This window comes from Scardinius erythrophthalmus, assembly GCF_964197995.2.
Source record: "Scardinius erythrophthalmus genome assembly, chromosome: 1".
NCBI classification, from domain to species: domain Eukaryota; kingdom Metazoa; phylum Chordata; class Actinopteri; order Cypriniformes; family Leuciscidae; genus Scardinius; species Scardinius erythrophthalmus.
In genome coordinates this window covers 11,203,846-11,226,594 of record NC_138221.1, presented here as the reverse complement: position 1 = coordinate 11,226,594, position 22,749 = coordinate 11,203,846, and the positions used below count along the sequence as shown (strand labels likewise).

At 39.6% G+C, this 22,749-nt stretch overlaps 1 pseudogene across 1 annotated transcript; it reads left to right on the top strand.

The window, feature by feature from the left end:
• The first annotated feature begins 11,818 nt into the window (after nt 1–11,818).
• LOC308694990 (alpha-2-macroglobulin-like) lies at nt 11,819–22,284 on the top strand (annotated as a pseudogene). Its single transcript has 34 exons — nt 11,819–11,998; nt 12,541–12,724; nt 12,797–12,953; nt 13,071–13,123; nt 13,264–13,284; nt 13,366–13,531; nt 13,607–13,691; nt 13,766–13,880; nt 13,954–14,074; nt 14,189–14,302; nt 14,402–14,541; nt 14,640–14,859; nt 14,943–15,155; nt 15,234–15,383; nt 15,597–15,746; nt 15,835–15,910; nt 18,495–18,600; nt 18,682–18,907; nt 18,990–19,113; nt 19,182–19,303; nt 19,382–19,433; nt 19,528–19,611; nt 19,700–19,876; nt 19,987–20,062; nt 20,149–20,305; nt 20,377–20,450; nt 20,668–20,830; nt 20,908–21,092; nt 21,161–21,382; nt 21,459–21,580; nt 21,684–21,765; nt 21,844–21,927; nt 22,003–22,108; nt 22,187–22,284. The product of its transcript is annotated as an alpha-2-macroglobulin-like (transcript).
• The last annotated feature ends 465 nt before the right edge of the window (nt 22,285–22,749 follow it).

The following is a 22,749-nucleotide window of genomic DNA, read 5'->3' as shown; positions in this document are numbered from 1 at the left end:
ATTTTTTACAGAATGTTTAAATTGTCATTTTTTGGGGCTCAGAAAAACGCACTGTTTTAGTGTGTCTCCTTTAAATGATAATGAGGTGTGGTTCCACGCACTGTGGGCGGAGCCTCACGAGCTCACGCTCAGAGTCAGGATATTCCCATTAGCTACAAGTGAAGATGAGCATCCAGAGCATCAGGAAGAGCTGAAATCTGCAAAGACTGAGTTTATTAAAGAGGACAGTGAGAACATGAGTGATCCAGAACCCTGCAGAATGAAACACACTGACGATCCTGAAGAACAAAGAGGTTGGTGTTTATTCTTCATTCATTCATGTTGCTGAAGAACATTCATGTTAGAAACATTCAAGCACTTCATTACTTTTCCATTTCTTGTGCTGTAATGCTACTCCCCACCTCAAGGGGGCTCTAGAGAGGTTTCTACGGGAAGGGCTATCCGTTTAAGAGAGACAAGTAAGAGTGTTACTGGCATGGCTTTGAGTGTTTGCTCAACTGAGCCGGATGCAAGAAACCCCATTATGAGGAACCTTATTGGTTCTACAGCTCAATGTAAGTTGTGTATATTTTGTAATATGTGTCAGTTGCATATTTTGATTTGTGTTTACCTTTTTGTTCAGAGATTTCTCTTTTGGCTTCATTCAATATGGACACTTCATCTGGACTACGTTGAGCTCTTATTCTACACCTTTGTTTATTACCTGGGGCCTCATTTATAAAACTGTGCGTAGGAACCTTACTAAAAGTGTACGTACGCACAAAAGCCAAAAATGGCGTACGCAAACAAATATTCAGACTTATAAAACCGTGCGTACGCCAAAACCTGCGCAGAATTCACTTTATAAATCCCAGTCAGCGGAAGATTGTGCGTACATGCGTCTCCACCCGAAATAACCATATATGGAGCTTACAACGCCTCGTTTTACTATGCAGATCCTCATCTACATATCATTTGCATATGATTATTCATCCACGTGATAACTTAAACGTTATCACGTGGATGAATAATCATATGCAAATGATATAAACGGTACAAGAAACATTACATTAATACAAATCAAGTAGTTGTCTATCCTTGCCTTGTTTTTGAATAGCCTACATAAATCAAATAGTGTAAAATACATTTCAGAGACAGTTTTTCTCAATCTTTTCCACTTGCCGAATTTTATTTTTAATATTCTATTTTAATTCCATTTTTAATGGAAACGGATAGACCTTGTGCATTATTTGCACGAAACTATTTTCTCAGACAATCTGGTATTATCATGATAAGCAATTATCTCTGTGGTTAAAACATTAAAGCACGCCACAGAAAAAGTGTTCAAAAACAATCGCATCCACAACAAATATTTCTATTGATTGAATATAAAAAAAATTGTAACTATTCAGTATGAATTCATGTTTAAGTGTTTAACTCCATAATTTGAATGGCATATTTAATCTAAATGTTTATATCAGAAGTAAAACATAGTTTAAATCATTATTTTATTTATTTAAAATTTAAACGGCCAACGCGCTCTCTGCCGCGGACATTAAGAAGGAATGGATATTTGCTTCAAGTGACAGGTTTGGTGAGTGAAATTATATTTGTATTATCTTTCTGTATTATGTTTAATTTTAATTCTAAATTCTAAAAGTGACCAAAAATACATTTAACTCCAGCTCACCATCGGTGTCGCCAAACTGCTCCGTCTCCAAAATGTGCGTACGCATGGGTCAGAGTTTGCGTGCAGGTGCGCATATTTTCACGTCAAGTTTTTCTTTATAAATCCCACCTATTGCGCAGGAACTGGCGTACGCATGTTTTCAGCCCCGTTTTGTGCGTACGCAAGCTTTATAAATGAGGCCCCAGGACTGGTGCTTGGCTATGGTTTGAAACACTTTATGTTGGACTTCTACTCCTGGATTTCTATTGAACTTTTGGAATATTGTAAACACTTGCCTCCTACCTGAACTACTTGTGGTGTGGCACTGGTGAGGAATTGACTATTTCTGCCTGGACTCAAACATGTGTTGAACTGAAATGTTCTAACATAATGAAATTATAATCTCCCTTTTCTTTAGATTTAATGATTTGCTGACAATATTGCTGTTGTGTGTGTGTATATATACATATACATATATATATATATATATATATATATATATATATATATATATATATATATATGTATATGTATGTATGTGTGTGTGTGTGTGTGTGTGTGTGTGTGTGTGTGTGTAGTGGTGCGTCGGTTCAAAATTACGTCAATGTCATTTTCTTTCTTTATTTTTTGCACCATTCCCAGAGGTACAGCTCGCCACACACACCGCCCGCTGTGTTATTCTGTCATGTTTTCTCCCTTTCTTTCCAAACCGCGACAAACGCCAGTCTCCTTTCTCTGCAGAATGCGATAAGTCCGCTCAACCAATCCACGCATTGTAAACCGTAAGAACGGCGCTTTGAATACACCCGGCATCCTAGTTTTCCTTATCTACTTTGTACTTTTTAATCAACAAACAAACAAAAAAATTAATACATATGACGGCATTGATGAACCTGTGGTGGTTTCTGCCTTAGGTCTAATCATTTACGTGAGGAGATTAAGAAGATGAGGCACGCGGGAGGAGGAGAAATGCCGACTGTTGCTTGTTCTCACACGACAGCATCAAACTTCTGTCACGCTGACACGTTAACCCCAGGGGATCTTTTAAAACGTTGATCTTTCCAGGAGATCAACGTTAGTGGCTGGTGGGAAACTCTTAAGTGACAATGACATTCACTTGAATAAGTGAAATAAAAACATTGAAACAGAATAATCAAATGTCTATCTACATTATTGATGTTTTATCCTAAATTTGAGGGTGTGGAAAAATCAGATAAATACCTAATTAAATTACTTTGAGCACCGAGAAGACAGCATGCAGGAAACCTTCTACCACACCATTGGATTCAGACGTTGGGACAACTGGTTTGACCTTGCATTTAAGAAATTTCTGCTATTACATCAGGCTCACTTTTACGTCCTTTATCTTCATATTTCTATCTTATAAGACATGGACTTGACGCCACCTAGTGGTGGTTAAATTGTCATTTTATTTATCCATGACAGGCCTGTACCGAACAAGACAGACTCAGCAAAATAGATTTAAATTATTGTTATTGGAAAATTCTTAACAAATATCGAGAGATAATTGTATTTCAATATTGCACACCCCTTGGCACTATAGTATAAATGTTAATATCACATTAAATAATTGTGTAATTAATCAAATATATTTCATATTACTCACTTCAGTCACGTGATTTGTGCCTAAAATGTCTTGAAAATAATGATTGAAATATCAATGTACCTCATTCATGCAATTAATTTATGAAAACAACACCAGACTTATCATATTGTATAGCAGTTGTCTACTAGTACTTTCTACTTTTACTAAATTAAACCTTTTTCTTTCATTTCAGACCAGATGGAAGTGAAGGAGGAGAGTGAAGAACTGAGTGAAATGGAGGAGGGACATCATGTCAAACCTGGAGAAAAACCTTTGAGTCGCTCAAAGACTAAAAATATATTTTTAAATAAAAGAAGAGTCAAGAAGTCATTCACCTGCACTCAGTGTGGAAAGAGTTTCATAACCAAATATAATCTTGAGGTTCACACGAGGATCCACACTGGAGAGAAGCCGTTCACATGTGATCAGTGTGGGAAGAGTTTCACAGAAGCATCATCCCTTAAGAAACACTTGAGAATCCACACTGGAGAAAAGCCACATGTGTGTGTTCAGTGTGGAAACAGTTTCACATTAAAACAAAATCTTGATGTTCACATGAGGATCCACACCGGAGAGAGACCGTTCACATGTGATCAATGTGGAAAAACATTTTTTACTGCATCAGACCTGAAGAGACACCTGGCAGTTCATACAAAGGAGAAGCCACATTCATGTTCTGTGTGTGGAAAGAGTTTTTCACTGCGGCAACATTTACATAAACATGAGAAAATTCACACTGGTGTGAAAGAGTACATGTGCTTTGAGTGTGAGAAGACTTTTATTACAGCTGAACAATTAAAACGGCACCAGAGGATTCACACTGGAGAAAAACCTTACAAGTGTTCACAATGTGACAAGAGATTCAGTCAGTCAGCAAATCTGAAAAAACATGAGAGGATCCACACTGGAGAAAAGCCTTTCACATGTGATCAGTGTGGGAAGAGATTCGCAGAATCATCAAACTTTAAGAGTCACATGAGAATCCACACAAAAGCCAAATATGTGTGTTCAGTGTGGAATTAGTTTCAGACACAAATCAACTCTTAAGCGTCACATGAGAGCTCACACTGGGAAGAAGCGGCTCAGGCTTTTGCTCCGAAATCACTTCAGCTTCTCATTCTGAAGAAAGACCATTTAAAGACCATTTAACTGTGATCAGTGCGGTAAACAGTTTCATTGGGCATCAGTTCTAAAGAAACACCTGAAGATTCACACAAAGGAGAAGATTCATTAGTAATATTACAGCAGAAAAGACACAGCGGTGTGTGTTTCAGTGCTGGAAGTCCTTTACTACAGAAGATGAACTGAAAGACCACCAGAAAATTCACACTGGAGAAGAAGGCCATAAAACTTTTAAAGGAACACTCCACCGTTTTTTGAAATAGGGCTTATGCTGCGTTCTATTATTTATCCGTGTCGGAGTTCCGACTAGGAAGACAGACGTTGCCTAGCAACATGCACCAACACGCCCCCTTTCCTCGGATTCTGCCGCTCGGAAGTTTGGACAACCGTGAGGACCCCGAGCAAGAATTCCAATACGGAATCCAAGATGGCTGCGCCCTGTGTTACTTGTTTTCATTGTTTTTGTACCGCTTTGGTTGTTTAAATTTTAATCACTCGTCGTATTACTGCAATACCTTACTGCGTCAGTATCACTGCCTGTGGGTATGGGAATCGGTCTTGTTGTGAGTGCAATATTTAACGAAGCCTCGTTTCAAACGGGTGTTACTAACGTGGCTAGCGTTGCTAAACAGAAGGTAAACTATAAGCACATACTCATTTTGGAGCGCCTGGTACTCGACCAGTGCTACCATAGCAACAGCTTTCCGGGTGGCGTCCATGTTTTTCTCCGACTCGGACGCACAAAACATACCAGAACGTTTGAAGTGTAGAAGTGACGTCAAATCCGAGGTCCGAGTCGGTTCGTTGACAATAATAGAACGCAGCATTATTCACCATCTTTCCTACATTTAGATAGGTGGGCAAACGCATTTTTGTCTCAGTGTATGCATTGTTTTAGTTTGACAGGGCCGCCACTGGCTTAGCATAATGAATGAAACCATTTGTTGCCAGCTAGCATGTTGTGAGTAAATGTGATAAAAAAAAAAAAAATTCTGCGTATTTACAACGAGTACAAATAGCAATGCAGATTAAGACTAGGCGATTTCGAGAACGACAGGAGGTTGCGATCGCTCAACAGACTCAGGACGTGAGAGTCAACACGAAAAGGTGGTGTGAATGTATGTCCTTTGCTTGTTTTCTCACAACTTTTTGCTATACAGGCAATTACCATATTTGCTGTAACTGTAGCTCTAACTTCTCAAACTCAACACAAACCAAAAGCGAAGATACTCTGTGCAGGTCACGCTAGGACTTCAGGTAGCAGTGCTTCGCCTGTGCTTCACCCTAATATAGTCCCAAGTCAATATCTGCCTAGGAAATCTGGCTTAAATAGTCTTAATCTGCATTGCCATTTGTACTCTGTGTGAATACACAGGCCACAAGAAGTAATTTTTTTTTTTTTTTTTGGATCAATTTTACTCAGGACATGCTAGCTGGCAACAAAGGATTCCATTCATTATGCTAAGCTAAGCTAGCGGTGGCGTGCCAAACTAAAACAATGCATGCACTGAGACAAAAATGCATTTGCCCACCTATATAAATGTAGGAAAGACATTGAATAAGCCCTATTTAAAAAAAACGGTGGAGTGTTCCTTTAAAAGCCTTCTTCTCCAGTGTGAAACACACACCATCGTGTCTTTTCTGCTGTAATATTATATTTCTCTGTGGAGTGTTCCTTTAAGAGAGATGTCAATCCGATATTACAGTTTTTCTGAATTGCTTAAACACTAAACCCTATTCTCTGAAGAAATTCTCAATAGCCTAAACCAATTTGTCGAATGAATCACTCTTTCTGTAAAACATTAAACAAGTTCAGGCAGTTAAAGGGTTAGTTCACCCAAAAATGAAAATTCTGTCAGTAATTACTTACCCTCATGTTGTTCCAACCATGTAAGTCTTTCGTTCATCTTCGGAACACAAATTAAGATATTTTTGATGAAATCTGACAGAATTTTGACTCCTCCATAGGCTTCCAGTGTGACCGAAACTCACCGGCCCAGAATAGTTATTAAAACATTGTTAAAATAGTCCAAGTAACTACAGTGGCACTACATTAAGTTTATTATGCGACGACAATACTTTTTGTGCGGAAAAACAACAAAAATAACGACTTTATCCAACTATTAGTGTTCCTCAATGTGGGCCTCTGACGAGAGTTCACGGGAGCGCCAGGAGTCCAGGACGCATGCGCGAGAACTGAGCTTACGGCGTTCTTCTTCTACTACTACTTGTTACTGACTGCTCACTCCTTGGGAGTATTACCGCCATCTACTGTACAGGATGACGTCCCGACATTGCCGGGTGCGCAAAACGGTCAGTAACAAGTTAAAAAAAAAAGAAAGAGTTTTTCACTGCTGCCATATTTACATGCACATCAGAAAACTCATACTGGTTTGAAAGAGTACATGTGCTTTGAGTGTGAGAAGACTTTCCTTACAGCGAGCTTTTTAAAACAACACCAGAGAATTCACACTGGAGAAAAACCTTACAAGTGTTCACACTGTGACAAGAGATTCAATCAGTCATCAAGTCTGAAAACACATGAGAGGATACACACTAGAGAGAAGCTGCCCTCATGTGATCAGAGCGGATCTAGTTTCAGACACAAACCAACTCTTAGGCATCACACGAGAGTTCACACTGGGAAGAAGCAAGAGTCAGGTGTGAATCACATTATTATTCATGATGTTTCCCAACCCTTCTCATACAGCTATTCTAACATTAACGGCAATGTTTTAACGATCTAAGCGCATTATCTAAAGCAAAAGGTCTGGAAATAACAAAAAATACTGCTTCATTTACTTTAGACCAGGTTTTTGTTGGTCAATTGCTCAGTCTATGTCAGTTTCCTCAAAACAACACCAGAGAATTCACACTGGAGAAAAACCTTACAAGTCTCAAGTCGGACAACATTTCTAACAGGCATGCCCTGCTCCAAGCCAGACACTGATTGATCTGCGCAAAGCTGCATTAAGTCGAACAAGCCTATCCACTAGCTTCATTTCTAAATTAATCAGTAATTATGAACAAATCATTTGAATGAATGATTCAATTAATCACTCATTAGGACATGGACTTGCCGCCACCTACTGGTGGATTTATTTTCATATTTATTTATCCATGACAGGCCTGTACCAAACAAAACAGACTCAGCAAAATATTGTTCCATTATTGTTATCAATAATCCTAACAAATATCGAGTTATAATTTTTTTTGTCAATATTGCACACCCCTAGGCAGTATTGTATAAATGTTAATATTACATTCGATAATTCGCCTTTGGCTAAGCCACGCCCTAGAATGTAGATTGACCAATCACAGCGCAGCCAAGAACGAGCTCCGACTGAGGTCCGACTTTAACGCAGGCGTCTCACATTTTTGGTCTCGGCAGGCTATTACCGTCGTAGTTTTATCAAAAATATGGTTAAACGTTGTGCCTGGGGCATTTGTAACACAGATACGCGTTTCCCAGAGAGGTTGGAGGGGGGTGTCCGTTTTTTTCCCTTCCCAAAACCGATTTCAAATCCTGACAAGTGTCGTCTTTGGATTAAACTGTGTGTGTGGACGTCCTCGCATCAGCTAAACCCCTCAATGATCAACAAGCACACTTTTGTGTGCTCTAAGGTAAATTTAGATTTTAACCTTCCCGTCAAGTTATACAAGTTATAATGCTAGTTAGACAGTTTTATGCTGTTTTAGGTTATGATTTCGGTTCTCTACCCTAATTACGTTAATGAAGAATCAAGGTGCTAGCAAGCAAGCTTAGCGATAGTTTAGTTATCACGTAAGTCAGGATTGTATGTTTTGACTAGCGGCTGGATGTTACCTAACTGTGTTATTCAAAATACAAACACCTAACGTTAACGTAACGCAAAGTTAGCTAAAACAAACAGCATATAACTGTCTAACTAGTATAACTTTACAGTAAGGTTAAAATCTAAATTTACCTTAGAGCACACAAAAGTGTGCTTGTTGATCCTTGAGGGGTTTAGCTGACTGTGAGGACGTCCACACACACAGTTTAATCCAAAGACGACACTTGTCAGGATTTGAAATCGGTTTTGGGAAGGGAAAAAAACGGACACCCCCCTCCAACCTCTCTGGGAAACGCGTATCTGTGTTACAAATGCCCCAGGCACAACGTTTAACCATATTTTTGATAAAACTACGACGGTAATAGCCTGCCGAGACCAAAAATATGAGACGCCTGCGTTAAAGTCAATGGAGCGCTGTGAAAAAGTGTCGGACCTCAGTCGGAGCTCGTTCTTGGCTGCGCTGTGATTGGTCAATCTACATTCTAGGGCGTGGCTTAGCCAAAGGTGAATTGTCATTAATCAAATATATTTAATAGTTCTCACTTCAGAAACGTGGTTTGTGCCTATAATGCCTTGAAAATAATAATTGAAAGATCAATGTACTTCATTCATGCAACTAATTTATGAAAACACCAGAATTAGGATATTTTATAGCAGTTGTCTACTACTACTTTTTGCTATTACATCAGGGCTCACTTTCATATTTCTCTCTTCAAATTATTTTGCTGAAATTTAAATGAAAAAGTTTTCTTTCATTTCAGACCTGAGTGAAGTGGAGGAGGAACGTCATGTCAAACCTGGTAAAAAAAACTTTGAGTCGCTCAAAGACTAAAAATATATTTTTAAAGAAAGGAAGAGCCAAGAAATCTTTCACCTGCACTCAGTATGGAAAGAGTTTCACAAGCAAACAAACTTAATGGTCACATGAGAGTTCACACTTTCACATGTGATCAGTGTGGGAAGAGTTTCACACAATCAACATCCCTTAAGAGACATGTGAAAATCCACACTGGAGAAAAGGCACATATGTGTGTTCAGTGTGGAAACCGTTTCACATACAAACATCATCTTGATGTTCACATGAGAGTTCACACCGGAGAGAAGCCGTTCACGTGTGATCAATGCGGCAAAACATTTATTGGATCATCAAACCTGAAGAGACACCTGACAGTTCATATGAAGGAGAAGCCACATTCATGTTCTGTGTGTGGAAAGAGTTTTTCACTGCGGCAAAATTTACATAAACATGAGACAATACATACCTGAGGAGCCACACTGAAGAAAAAACCCACTTGTTTTCACTGCAGAACTAGTTTCAGACACAAATCAACTCTTAAACGCCACATGAGAGTTCACACTCGGAAGAAGTGGCTTAGGCTTTCTGTTTTTTTTTTTGTTTTGTTTTTTTGTCAATATAAAATGTTAATATTACATTAGATAATTGTCATTAATCAAATATATTTAATAGTTCTCGCTTCAGAAATGTGATTTTTGCCTATAATCAGGTTTTTCTCTGAAATCACATCAGCTTCTCATTCTGAAGAAAGAACATTTAACTGTAATAATTAATTAAACTCTTTAGGCCTGCTCATTTTATCAATTTTGTTGTCCATTTTTATTTTCTAATAAAATAATTTTATTTCTGAAAGTCATGAAGCATTGTTTGCTTATTGCACATTTCATGTTTTAAATTTCTCATGAGCTTTTAAATGTTTAATTAAATTATATTTACCCACACATGACTGACATTGAATTAGATTGCAGTCTGTCTACATTATTAACAGTTTCACCCTTGATAATCCAGTATCATATACATTTCATATACATAGAGTTCTAGTCAGTTTGATGTTTCATTCACACCATGAGGCTTCATGAAGTCAGAACAAATACTATGAACTTTAAACAACACACAGTTTTCACATGATTACTGTCTCCATCTCAACACAGCTTTGCACAACCAGCAGAAAGAGAGCAACTGGAATACAGAGAAGCGGTGTGTAATCCTTATTGTTATTTTTGTGTAATTATGTTTATGTTTACATGTGCTTAGTCGCTATGAAAATTATTTTGAGGCGTCTTTGATCTACCGTTGGCTGTCTATGACGTCACCGCTCGCGCGCGCCGTCTCTTCCCTCATTAAATATATAGGACAAAAGCATTTCAACCTTTAAAAATAAAATTGACGTCTGAAGTCATAACTGCAGGTGGTCCAACGTACGGTTCAGGTTTTTAAAAATCTGTCTTACATCAGACTACTGCCTCTTTTCCTTTGGGTTCTCTGAAATCTGAAAAAAGAAAGCATGAGGTTACTCAAGAACAGGTCAATTCAGTTGCCACATTCAAGAATGTTAATATACTAAACAATATGATTTTTGATTTTCATGAAGGTACACATCATAGTGTTGGAAAATGTGTGATAGCATCCAATCCATGGTAGCTTTCATGAGAAATGAAAGCTACCTATTAAAGGTTAAATTTTTTACCCTATTCATGTGAGAAAAGTAATGAATAGGCGTATGAATAGGCTATATTTGGGTCTTTTTCTGAACCTTCCCCTAATGGGATTCTTCTGGGCTTTTTTTTTCCTTACTCAGGACATATTGAGGATTCAAAATCAGTTGAGTTTGATTCTGTTGCAATTTGTTCACGGTTGACCCCCATTTTGGCTTAAAATGCCTGGACTACTATACAAATACAAATTTGTACAAACTCAATACTCTTATACAAACTCTTAAACAAACTCCTATACAAATTACATTTATCCTTTTTCTTTACATATGTTTGAAAATCGTCCTCCGTAACCAAAAACTACCTTGAATATGCGATCACACATTTTTCAAAAATCACCATGTGGTTTAATCCCTTAAAATGGTACCGATCAACCCTGTGTCTCACGGCCTAATGTAATTAAACACACTTGAAGCAGCTAATCAAGGTCATTAGGATCAATGGAAACTTCCAGGCAGGTGTTGGAGCTAAACTCTTCATGAAGAGGAACACACACCTATAAGCTATAGCCATCTCAGTTCATTTTCTGTGAAACTACATAGCATTCAAATAACAAGTTTATCTTGTAGAATAAAAGAGCTTAGTTTTTTTTCAATGAAAATTTCTTTAAAGGGATGGTTCAGCCCGAAATGAAAATTCTGTCATCATTTACTCACCCTCAAGTTGTTCCAAACCTGTATGGGTTTCTTTCTTCTGTTGAACACAAGAGAAGATATTTTAAAAGAATGTTGGTTACCAGAAAGTTGACAGTGGCCATTGATTTCCATAGTAGAAAATAAATACCATGGAAGTCAATGGCTATCATCAACTGTCTGGATGCCAACATTCTTCACTCTATCTTCTTTTGTGTCATATCCACTGCGAGAAGAGAGAACTGTCTGGCTTGCCTGCGCTATTCTCACTCCTCCTCTCACTGCAACCGGTGCATTTCAAACAAACAAGCATAGACAAACATTGGCAACCAACCATAGATATTATATAGAGATGTCTATGTTGGCAACCCTGTGATTAATTACCAGGGCTCCGCCCTAAAGATGTCCAGATTGCCTGTGAGTGCTAAATCAAGCTGTTCTGAATTATTAAGAGCGTTTAAATAACGCTGGCATCAGTGCAGCTGATATAGAGTTAAGCTGTAGAGCAGTGTGGATCTTAACAGAAGTGTTGCAGGGTTTCTGAAAGAGACTCTTGATTTCTGTCTAGTCTTGGATGATTGCTCTTCATGGCTGTGAGGGAGATTTGTGTTTGGAAAGGGCTCATTTTAGCCCTTTTCCTTTTTGCTGTTAATGGACAGAAAAGGCCGTAAGTACATGGGCTTTGAAGTGAAAAGTGGCCTAATGTCTAATCTGTGCTGAATGATGCAGTTGTAAAGATGGCAAAATGAAGCACCAAAGAATTAACTGTTTAAGTTCATTGATCATGTTGTACTTTTTCCAATCTAGTGATCAAAGGATGAATGGGACCCACCAAATTATTATTTAACTTGTTTTTTTATTTTTTTTTTAAGTCACTGTTGGATGGAGTTTGTGCTATTAGAGTTATTGTTCTTCAAATATTTCTGAACAAAAAGGGCTGTATTGTGTGTTTTTTTTTGTTTTTTTTGTTTTTTTTTTGTGACGATGGCACAGTGTTGCTAAATCAGGCTTTCCACTTTATTTACTTTATTTTTTTCACATACGCTACTTCAACCCACTAGCTGATGGAGATCACCACTTTGGCTTATTTTGATGCACAGACCTGGCAACCCTGTGGCATCCACTTTCTGTGAACATTCAGCCAACATGCAAATGCTCTGACCTGATTCCCTTTGGTTCCTGAACCTAAAGTTAATGCTGTTTTCACAGGTTATTCATGGTGACGTTCCCTGCAGTGATTGAAACTGGATCTAATGCCAAATTGTGTGCAAGTCTTCTGAAACCCCAAGAGAGTCTCACAATGACAGTTTCTCTGCTTGATGAGGAAAATGAGATGACTCAACTTGTGCAGCAGGTTTCTTCAAAGCCATTTCACCAATGCTTTAGTTTCCAGGTCTGTTGTCATGAGACATGATTTTTATTTATTTATTTTTGTCTGGTTTGAGTTAACTGGGCTTCTTTACAGGCTCCTCGAGTAGATGGAGAATCTGTGCAGATGCTGAAGGTAGAAGTCCAAGGGAGGGTCTTCAGAGCGACTCAAGAGCGGAAAGTCATGTTCAGACGTTACCAGCCTTTGACCTTCATCCAGACAGACAAACCCATCTACAATCCAGGACAAACAGGTGAGCTGTGAATGTCCCTTGGTTTAATATTAGAGGTGTAGAAAGTCCAATACGCTACAAGTTCTGATTGTCTTTGAGTGCATTATGAAAATAATTTGAGTTTATCTGTCTTTGCAGTGAATTTCAGAGTTGTCACCATGGATGCCAAATTTGTGCCACTTAATCAGATGGTAAGTTCTGGCCATGAACAAATTGCAAATTTATTGCAGGTTATTTTTGCTTGCATAGTTTTTTTTTTTTTGCAGTTCTCTTCAATGACTGCTGCAATAGTGTCTTTTAAATGCTTAATATTCCTGTCTTTGTCTTTCAGTACAATCTGGTGGTGGTGGAGGTGAGAATTTGTTCTTGTCCAAGTCTTTGAATTGAGCCACTGCCACTTTCTGTTTTTCTGAGCCGTTCATCGTTTCAATAGGACAATAATAATAACCGCATTGGTCAGTGGACAAACGTTTCCTCAACGGGTTGGATCTTGCAGCTTTCTCACAAGTTAAACCCAGAGGCTCAGATTGGGATGTGCACACTAAAGGCTTATATTGGTGACCAAATGATCTCCCATGTTTTTGAAGTGAAAAAATATGGTAAGTTATTGTGAATGATGTGCAACAGTTCAATGGCAGATCTGAGGTCTTACAGCGTTTTTATTTCTGGCTTAGTTTTGCCCAAGTTTGATGTGACCGTAAACGCACCACAGACGTATAGCGTTGCAGATGTGGGACTGAAAGTTGAGGCTTGTGCTAAGTGAGAAATGTACAAATATCATCTTGTCTTGTGGTTGGTCAGTTCTTAATTTTGTTCCTTGTGATGTTTCTCAGATACACATATGGCCAACCTGTACCCGGTGAAGCCTTGGTGGAAGTGTGCCGTGATCCCTTTCCATTTGCTGTGGTTCCTGGGTTGACCCGTCGTTGCCTGACTAAAACCGCAGAGGTTTGACTCCTGCCTTACAGTGGAGGGTTTTACTTCTGCTTGACTTTAATGTGACTCTTTGTTCTGCTACCAGATGAATGACACCGGCTGTGCCTCCCTTATCGTCGATACATCAGTGTTTTTCAACACTGAATTTGAAAATGATATGCAAGAAACTTTTCTTGTAAATGTGAATGTCACTGAGTTGGGAACAGGTGAGCTATGGCTGATCTGGACCAATGGTAGCTACTTGCTTTAAAGTTTTCACTTTTTTTCTTTTTTTCTTTTTTTTTTTCTGTTGCATCTATCAACACCCATCCCTCCCCCAGATGTATTGATGTCAAAATCTGCAGCAGTGTCCATTACGTTTGAAGTTGGCAGAGTTATGTTTTTGGACATCCCAGAATATTTTGAGCATGGATCAATGATCAATGGGAAGGCAAGTAAAATTAATTCCTTGTTGCAGAAGCTTTCACATTGGTTCCCTTTCCTAACCTTGATCATTCCCAAAAGATCTGTGTCTCATTTTGATGGGACTCCAGTCGCAAACAAAGTGGTTTATCTCCTGGATGGTAGCCGCTGGCCCAACAAACAGCTGCTGAAACTGACCACAAACCAGAAAGGACTGGCCTCATTCTCCCTCAGCACTGCTAGTCTTCCTAAAGCTGCTCTGAATCTGGTGGTATGATTTGCTCTTTGTTTTGTGAAATGTAGACTCGGAACTCAAATGTAGATCTCAATTTCTCTCGCAAGAAACCCATTCCATTTGTTGTTCCCCAGGCAAGTGCGACTCTAGAGGTTGTTTACAGATCGCCACACTTCACTACAGATAACAGGGTTGTTAAGCTTCTCCAACCTGATTCTCCTGACAATCCATCATCTAGTGAACTGACTATAGTGAAGCTCGAGCAGCCACTCAAATGTGGTGCTGTGTTTCCAGTGACTGAAGTATTCTTTTGTTGGAGAGGCTGGAGACTACAGCGTTGACATTGTCTATATGGTGAGTGGATATCAGGGTTTTTTACATATACATATAGATTGCTCTTGCCTGTTTTATGCACCCACTTGTCTTGTTTTTGTCAGGTCTTGTCCAGAGGATTGATAGTCCTCCATGGATTTCAGACAGTCACAGCGAGGGCTTCTAATACAGCCACGAGCGGCTCTGTGTCGTTCCAGTTGTCTGTCAGTGTCAATATGGCTCCAGTTGTACAGATTCTGGTCTACTGTGTTCTGCCCAGTGAGAACGTTGTTGTTGGCAGTGCATCGTTTGACACAGAAACATGTTTCCAAAACAAAGTATGATGTGCACTAGCATCTTTTGCCTTCAAGTGGGGTATAATGACATGTCCTACAGCGTGTGGGTCCTTGTTCCAGGTCTCTCTACAGTTCTCTCCTGCTACGGCCGTTCCTGCTGAGGGAAATGTTCTGACTGTCTCTGCTCAAGCAGGATCTCTGTGTGGCATCAGTGCTGTAGATCAGAGCGTCTGGATCTTGGAGCCAGGAAGACGTCTGAGTGCTAAAATGGTATCCGTGTGCAGTTGATTTAAATTGTTGTTCTTGACTGACATTCAGGTTCAGCTTTAGAATTTGAGTAATGCTGAGAGAAATTGAACAAACCTATTATGATAGTAGGTTTCGTGTACATCTTAACATTTATGTACTCTGTGACATAACATTCCAAACAGTAATGAATTTGTAAAACATTTTTCAAAAGTGACCTTTTTTCATGGTTTCAAGGTGTTTGACTTGCTCCCGGTGCGATCGCTATCAGGTTACCCAAACAGCGTTCAGGATGAACCAGAGTGTCTAGGTTTTCGACCACGTCTAGCTTTTGATATAGATCGTGCCTACCCTGCTCCTACAAATCAAGCCTACACAACCTTCAAGGTAGAAAACCGTATTTTGTGACTACATGTTCACAAACTGAGTCATTGACTTGAAATCTGTCTTGTGTTTTGACTTGTCTCTCTGACAGAGCCTGGGAATGAAGATCGTAACGAATCTCGCTGTACAAGCCCCTCCGTGCCCGCTGTATCCCAGATTCCCAGATAGTAGGTCTATGCAGAGGCCATTATTTCACTGAAATTCTGCATGATTTGGTGAACTTGCATTTAGTTATGTGAGGTTACCCTTATGAAAAGTATACTTAAAACGTACAGTATGGAATTTTTCGCCACTAGGGGTTGCTAACCTCTTTACATTAGCAAAGACGTAGTTTGACATAACATTTGCAAAGAATTAAGGATCTTTTTGTCAACGTCAAGCCGACCAATCTAATATTTATGGATGATCTGAATAATCAATACTTTTATTATGACTGTGATCTGAAGCAGTTCGGGATTGTTAAGAGTAAGCTATCAATTCCACACGTGACGCGAGTCCCGCGGATATAAGAGGAATATGGACATTTCATTCTACCGAACTACATGCGAGTGCAGAATTACAACTCTCAGGTCAGTTTATTAGGCAAATTAAACTTGTGAGGTAATGCAGCACTGTTTCACTTGGTCTAACATTACACTATCACACTAAACTGCATTTGAGCGTTGAAATGTATGTTAGTTTGTATGAGACTAGCAGTAAGTTAGATCAACAGAATAACATACAGATCATATTCTAACATTTTATCATTGTTGAACTATATAACATTTGGTTAGTTTTGTAAATGTGCTCACCGGTTTAAAGTACATGTAGGAGCGGTCGGAGTCTCGGACGTGGAGCTCTCGTTTATACACCGTCTATGGGAGCTCTCGGCATCTCAAACACTGCGCTGATATTTCTCGTTTTAGTTCTCCTCTTTTATCCAAAGTCTGCTTGCCATGGTCCATAATGTTTGAATGAAACCACAACAGCAACCGCGTGCAAATAGACATTGCGAACTACAGTTGTCCATGTCAGTCACTTTTGTTACTATCAGACGGCTCTGGTTCATAGCTCTGGTTACCATGGCAGTGCGAGCGGAAAAGTTTTCAAAGTCAACTTTAAAGGATACTTGGTTTACTATTTATTTATCGTTTTTGCACTTTCAGTAGGCCTATACCACTGTTCAAATGTTGTTTTTTTACTCAAAATACCTTTAACTGTACTTAATTTTTATAAACATTTTATTAGCTTCATGCATCCTCTTTTTAATCAACACTTGAATGTTGGTAAGTTTCATTAAGGCAACATTTTAAACCGTTGAGAAACTCATTTTTGCTAAAGACTACGCCTTAAAGGGATGGTTTGCCCAAAAATGAAAATTGTTTTAAACCTGTATGCATTTTTTTTCTGCTAAAAACAAAAGATATTTTGAAATGTCGGTAACCAAACAGTTAATGGACCCCATTGACTTTCATAGTAGGAAAAAAAAAAACTATGGAGGTCAATGGGGTCCATCAACTGTTTGGTTACCGACATTTTTCAAAATATCTTGTTTTTAGCAGAAAAAAATAAATCCATACAGGTTTGAAACCAACTTGATGGTGTCATTTTTTGGGTGAACTATCCCTTTAATCAGGTTCAGAATGATGATCAAAACACAGTTGGAGTCCAACACCCCAAAAGCTTCAGTTGCTTTCTCTTCATGGGTTACACTTCATTTCATGTGGTAATATTAAGCCGTTAAGATTTATACGCCGTTTAATGTTTGATCACATTATCTTACATTTGTGTGAGCAATCTATCACTTGTTTCCGCTTCTATGTTTTGATCCGGAGATTCTGTACTAGATGTGTCATAGCGCCCCCTACCGTATAACAGTGAAAACATGGATAACTGGAGTTCAGCTACACAGAAAAAAAAATCAGATACACTGATTTAGAAGCCTGTTTTATATCAATATTTTAATCAATATTTTCAAGCGATGTAAATTCATAAGACCGTATATGGAAGAACTATGTTAGAGTATATTTAATAGGCTACTTGACCAAGAGTTAAAACTAGAATACTTAATCTTTTGATTGAGATATACGAAAGTATTGAGTTCAAGTACAGGCCAAATACTTTTCTCGCAGTATAAAAGTACACATGTAATTAAGTAAATTTGAGGAGTGTATATAAAATGTAGACTGAAAGTATGCTTATTTTTAGTTGAAAATCAGTATGCTAATAGAGAACTTAGATTTATTTTTTGTAAGGGTTATCACAGTGTACAAGATCAGGTTCAGTTCCATATTTTATTTACTCTAAGCTATTCCACCCGAAAGCTTGATACTGTATAAACATGAACCTGCTAGTTTATAAGTGTTTACCATTTCGATTGAGTACCTTATTAAATACTAGTACAAGCCTAGAATACTTGGAGTACTTAATTATACTTTAAGTATATCCCGCTCAATTATAGGCCAAATATACTTGGACTTTTCTGTCAGTATTAGTCAAGTATACTTAAGTGCAATTTGAAGTGTATTTCTGAGAAGCCCATACATGTAAGTAAACTTAAATAAATAAATAAATAAATAAATTTCACACTTCAATAAACTTTTTCGTAAGGGTACTCTTTGTGGATCAACCAATTGTGTGGGGTTTTAATTTCCATAAATGCAATAAGAGGGGCAGTTACAGTATGAACCTGTTTATCCTGCAGATACAAAGACAGTTTGGTGTAAAATTTCTTGTCTCTTTTACTGATTATTTTGAATGGTTCTGTATCAGTGCTGCAAAGGCAACAACAAAATTCTAGACGTGACCCTTCATCTTTTGAAGTTACTGTCAGGACTTACTTTCCAGAAACATGGCTCTGGCAGCTTGCTCGTGTGGGGTTAGTGAAGCATCTTGTTCCTTCTAAAGCTACTTACCCAGTTTTTCTTCCTGCTCCCCTTATTTTTCTCCTGTCTTTCAGAAACACTGGATCCACATGAGTTCCTCTCTCTGTTCCTGACACCATCACCACATGGGAGACTGAGGCGTTCTGCCTGTCCTCAAAGGGTTTTGGTCTGGCTCCTCCTGCTCTGCTGACGGTCTTCCAGCCATTCTTCTTGGAGCTCACCCTGCCGTACTCCATTGTCCGTGGGGAGTCTTTTGAGCTGAAGGCCACAGTCTTCAGCTATCTGTCCAAGTGCATCATGGTTTGCCATGGTTTTCTCTTATAATTCATCTGTTTAGAGAAGGTCATGTGTCTTTGCTCCATATATTCCATTTCATTGGCAGGTTAAAGTAACTCCAACTTCATCCACGGCCTTCACTCTTAAACCATATACTGATCCGTATACATCCTGTATTTGTGCCAATGGGAGAAGAACCTTCAAATGGGTTCTCTCAGCTTCTGTTCTTGGTCAGTTTTGGATCATCTCTAAATTAAGTTTATATTAAGGGTGTTGCTCACTTCCTATGTCACTGCAGGAACTGTCAACGTGACTGTCAGTGCTGCAGCTGAAGCATCCCGGTCTCGATGTGGCACTGAAGTCGTGACTGTGCCTACGAGAGGACGCATCGACGTAGTCACTCGAAGTCTACTTGTCCTGGTGAGTGTTAACTAGCCTTCTGGAGTTTGATCATGGAGCTCCTGCTGCTTTACTGATGTGGTGTTATTGCTCTTATAGCCTGAAGGAGTTGAAAGGACAAACACCCAGAGTTGGTTACTGTGTCCAAAGGGTTTGTTTGCACTCAGTGATTCCCAAATACGTTCTCCTTGTATAGCCAAACATTAGCCTAGCTCTAAAATGCTGATCCCTTCTCTTGTCTGCAGGAAGAGATCTTTCTGAAGACGTGACTCTGAGATTTCCAACAAACATGGTTCAAGGATCAGCTAGATGCTCCGTTTCAGTCCTTGGTACTACATTTCATTCAGTAGAAACTGGCATGTGAAGTTTGGTAGAATAACTGTTTCTGATGTGGGATTTATGCTTGACCTCTCATAGGGGACATAATGGGTCGTGCGCTGAAGAATCTAAATGGGTTATTACAGATGCCATCTGGCTGTGGAGAACAGAATATGATCATTCTTGCTCCCAATATTTACATCCTGCTGTACCTGAAGGTCACAGGGCAACTCACTGCAGCCATCCGAGAGACTGCCACAGGCTTCCTTCAGAGTGGTATGGATGACCAAATCAACTTTATATATGTAGGAGACTCAATTTCAAGGAAGCTTTGTCCTGCTCTTCCCATTGGACTAACACTTACATGTGCTGTATGATCCAATCAGGATACCAAGGAGAACTGAACTACAGACATGATGATGGTTCATACAGTACATTTGGTTATGATGAATCAAATACATGGTGATTTTTCTCACTGTTCTACTGTTGTGTATAATCCGTGGTGGCACAAACAGTTAGCTTAATTTGTCAACCTTTTTCACAACCAGGTTGACCGCCTTTGTCATGAGGTCTTTTGGTCTAGCAAGGCAATTTGTCTTCATTGATCCACATGTCCTGCAGAGTGCAAAGGATTGGTTGATCAGCAAGCAGGGTTCAGACGGCTGTTTCATTCAGCAGGGAACTCTGTACCATAGTGACATGAAGGTGCAATACATGTTCCTTAATGCACTGGAACAATGAACTGTTCTTCTAAATCAGGTTTTTTTTTTTTTAAGGGTGGAGTTGGTGACAGTGTGACTATGACTGCCACATTGTTGCATCGCTGCTTGAACTAGGTGTCCCCACCGTGGTAAGACCAATCCAGTAGTTGTATGAGCTCCTTGCAGATGAACTTACTGTTCTGGGGTGCGTTTCCCGAAAGCATCTTTGGCCAACTATGGTCGCAAGTTCTGTCGTTACCAATAGTTCAATGGACATTGCGATGAACTTGCGACCATAGTTGGCCAACGATGCTTTCGGGAAACGCACCCCTGGCTGTCTTTTTTTTTTTTTTTTTTTTTTTTAAGGGTCCTGTCATTACCAACGGTCTGTCATGCTTGAGGCCTGTCGTTGGGAACGTTGGGAACACTTATGCCACGGCTCTGCTGGCCTACACCTTCAGTTTGGCCGGAGAGACCACCACTCGATCACAGCTTTTAACTGCCTTGGACAACCTTGCAATATCTGAAGGTAAGATTTACCAGCCTCTTGATGTTGATTCGTTAGGTTCTTTGGCATCAACTTTCTCCCCTCCATCTCATCCTAAGGCACTAAGGTCCATTGGTCTCAGACGACATCTGGTGATACTCTGGCGGTGGAGATTAGCTCTTACGTGCTGCTCGCGGTTCTCGCTGTTCAGCCTCTCACGACGGCTGATCTGGGTTATGCTAACCGCATTGTCAACTGGCTCGTGGCCCAGCAGAATCCCTATGGAGGGTTTTCCTCCACCCAGGTGCCTCTGACTACCAAACATGAGTGCAATCTTTTGAGGATTTCTTTTAATCTGGTGCTTGTTTTTAGGACACTGTGGTGGCTCTTCAGGCTCTGTCTGTGTATTCTGCGCAAGTGTTCAGCTTGGATGGCTCCAGCACTGTTACCGTACAGTCCTCAGTAGTAGGAGGAGACTCTTATAGCTTCAAAGTGAATCGGGACAACAGGCTGCTGTATCAGGAGAAGCCGCTGAAGAATGTTCCAGGCAAATATAGTGTTAAAGCATCAGGATCCACTTGTGTGTCTGTGCAGGTCTGTATCTTCCTCTATCTATATTTGTTGTGCACAGCCAAATCTAAATGTTTTTGATTTTCTACTCGTACTTTAGGTTGCATGTTTCTACAACATCCCAACACCCGTTAAAGTCTCCATGACGCTGAGTGTCGAAGCGAAGGTGACTGGAGACTGCCAACCGCTTGGAGCCAATCTCATGTTGAAGTTCACTGTTATGTAAGCAGCATTGTGTCCTGAAACCAACTGATGTTTATGACTCTTACAAAAAGGGAAGCTGTATTCTTGATCTTGACTAAACCTCTTTTTCACCCTCATTCAGATACAATGGTGTGAAATCAAGCACTAACATGGTTCTAGTGGATATTAAGCTCCTGTCAGGCTTCACGGCAGACACGTCACTGGTTTGTATTTAAGAAAGTCTCAAGATGCTTGAAGCTCCTTCAATTGTAATTGTGTAAATGATGGTCTCTTCCCCTCAGCTTGGTTCTTCACCCCAATCGTTTGCCCCACTAGTGGAGCGGGTTGATGCTGAAGATGATCATGTCCTAGTGTATCTGAAAGAGGTGAGATTGTACACTGGGTATATTCATTAGCTGCCATTTTCTCATGTGCTGCTGTTCATCCTTTCTGTCTTGCAGGTTCCCAATGGTGTCCCCATGAGTTACACACTGCAGCTGAATCGGGTTCTTGCAGTGGAAAATCTCAAGCCAGCAGTCATCAATGTTTATGACTACTACCAGACAAGTATGCTTTCATCCTAATCATGCTTTGCTGTGGCTGAATTACTGTTAAATGATCCAGGTCGTTTTGTTCCCATTTCAGGTGATTCGTTTGAGACGTCCTACACATCTCCCTGTCCATGATTTGATTCAGTACTGGCTGTAGGACATGTGACTTGAATAAAACCACTATACAACCAGTTCTATTGCCTCTTGTTCGTACTGCACTTTTGCACTGCATTTTCCTTGATCTTTCAACAGTTAAGAGTTCATTACACTATAAAAGTACCCTGAGTTTCAAAACTCTTATTCCAAAAACCCACTTTATTGAAACCAAGGCCAGAAAACGACAGGTTCTCAAGTGGAAACTTGTGACCTCACAGGGCAGTTGTAGACTGCCTTTGCAGAATATCATCAACGTCTGTCTACATCACCATCTTTGGCCCCGCCCACTGGTGTGTTAGTGAATAGATGTGAAAAGATCGACACAGGATCAAAGCCATTACCTTCCAAATTATCCTAATGCTAGGAAGGTTTTTTTTTGTAACTAAGAGAACGTCTCAGCAGTGCATTGTTAGAATCCGGTACCTTTCACTTCATTATTTGGTCATTCATAGTTTCTACACAGGCTTTGCAAACAGACTTTTACGATATGGATCTGCCAGC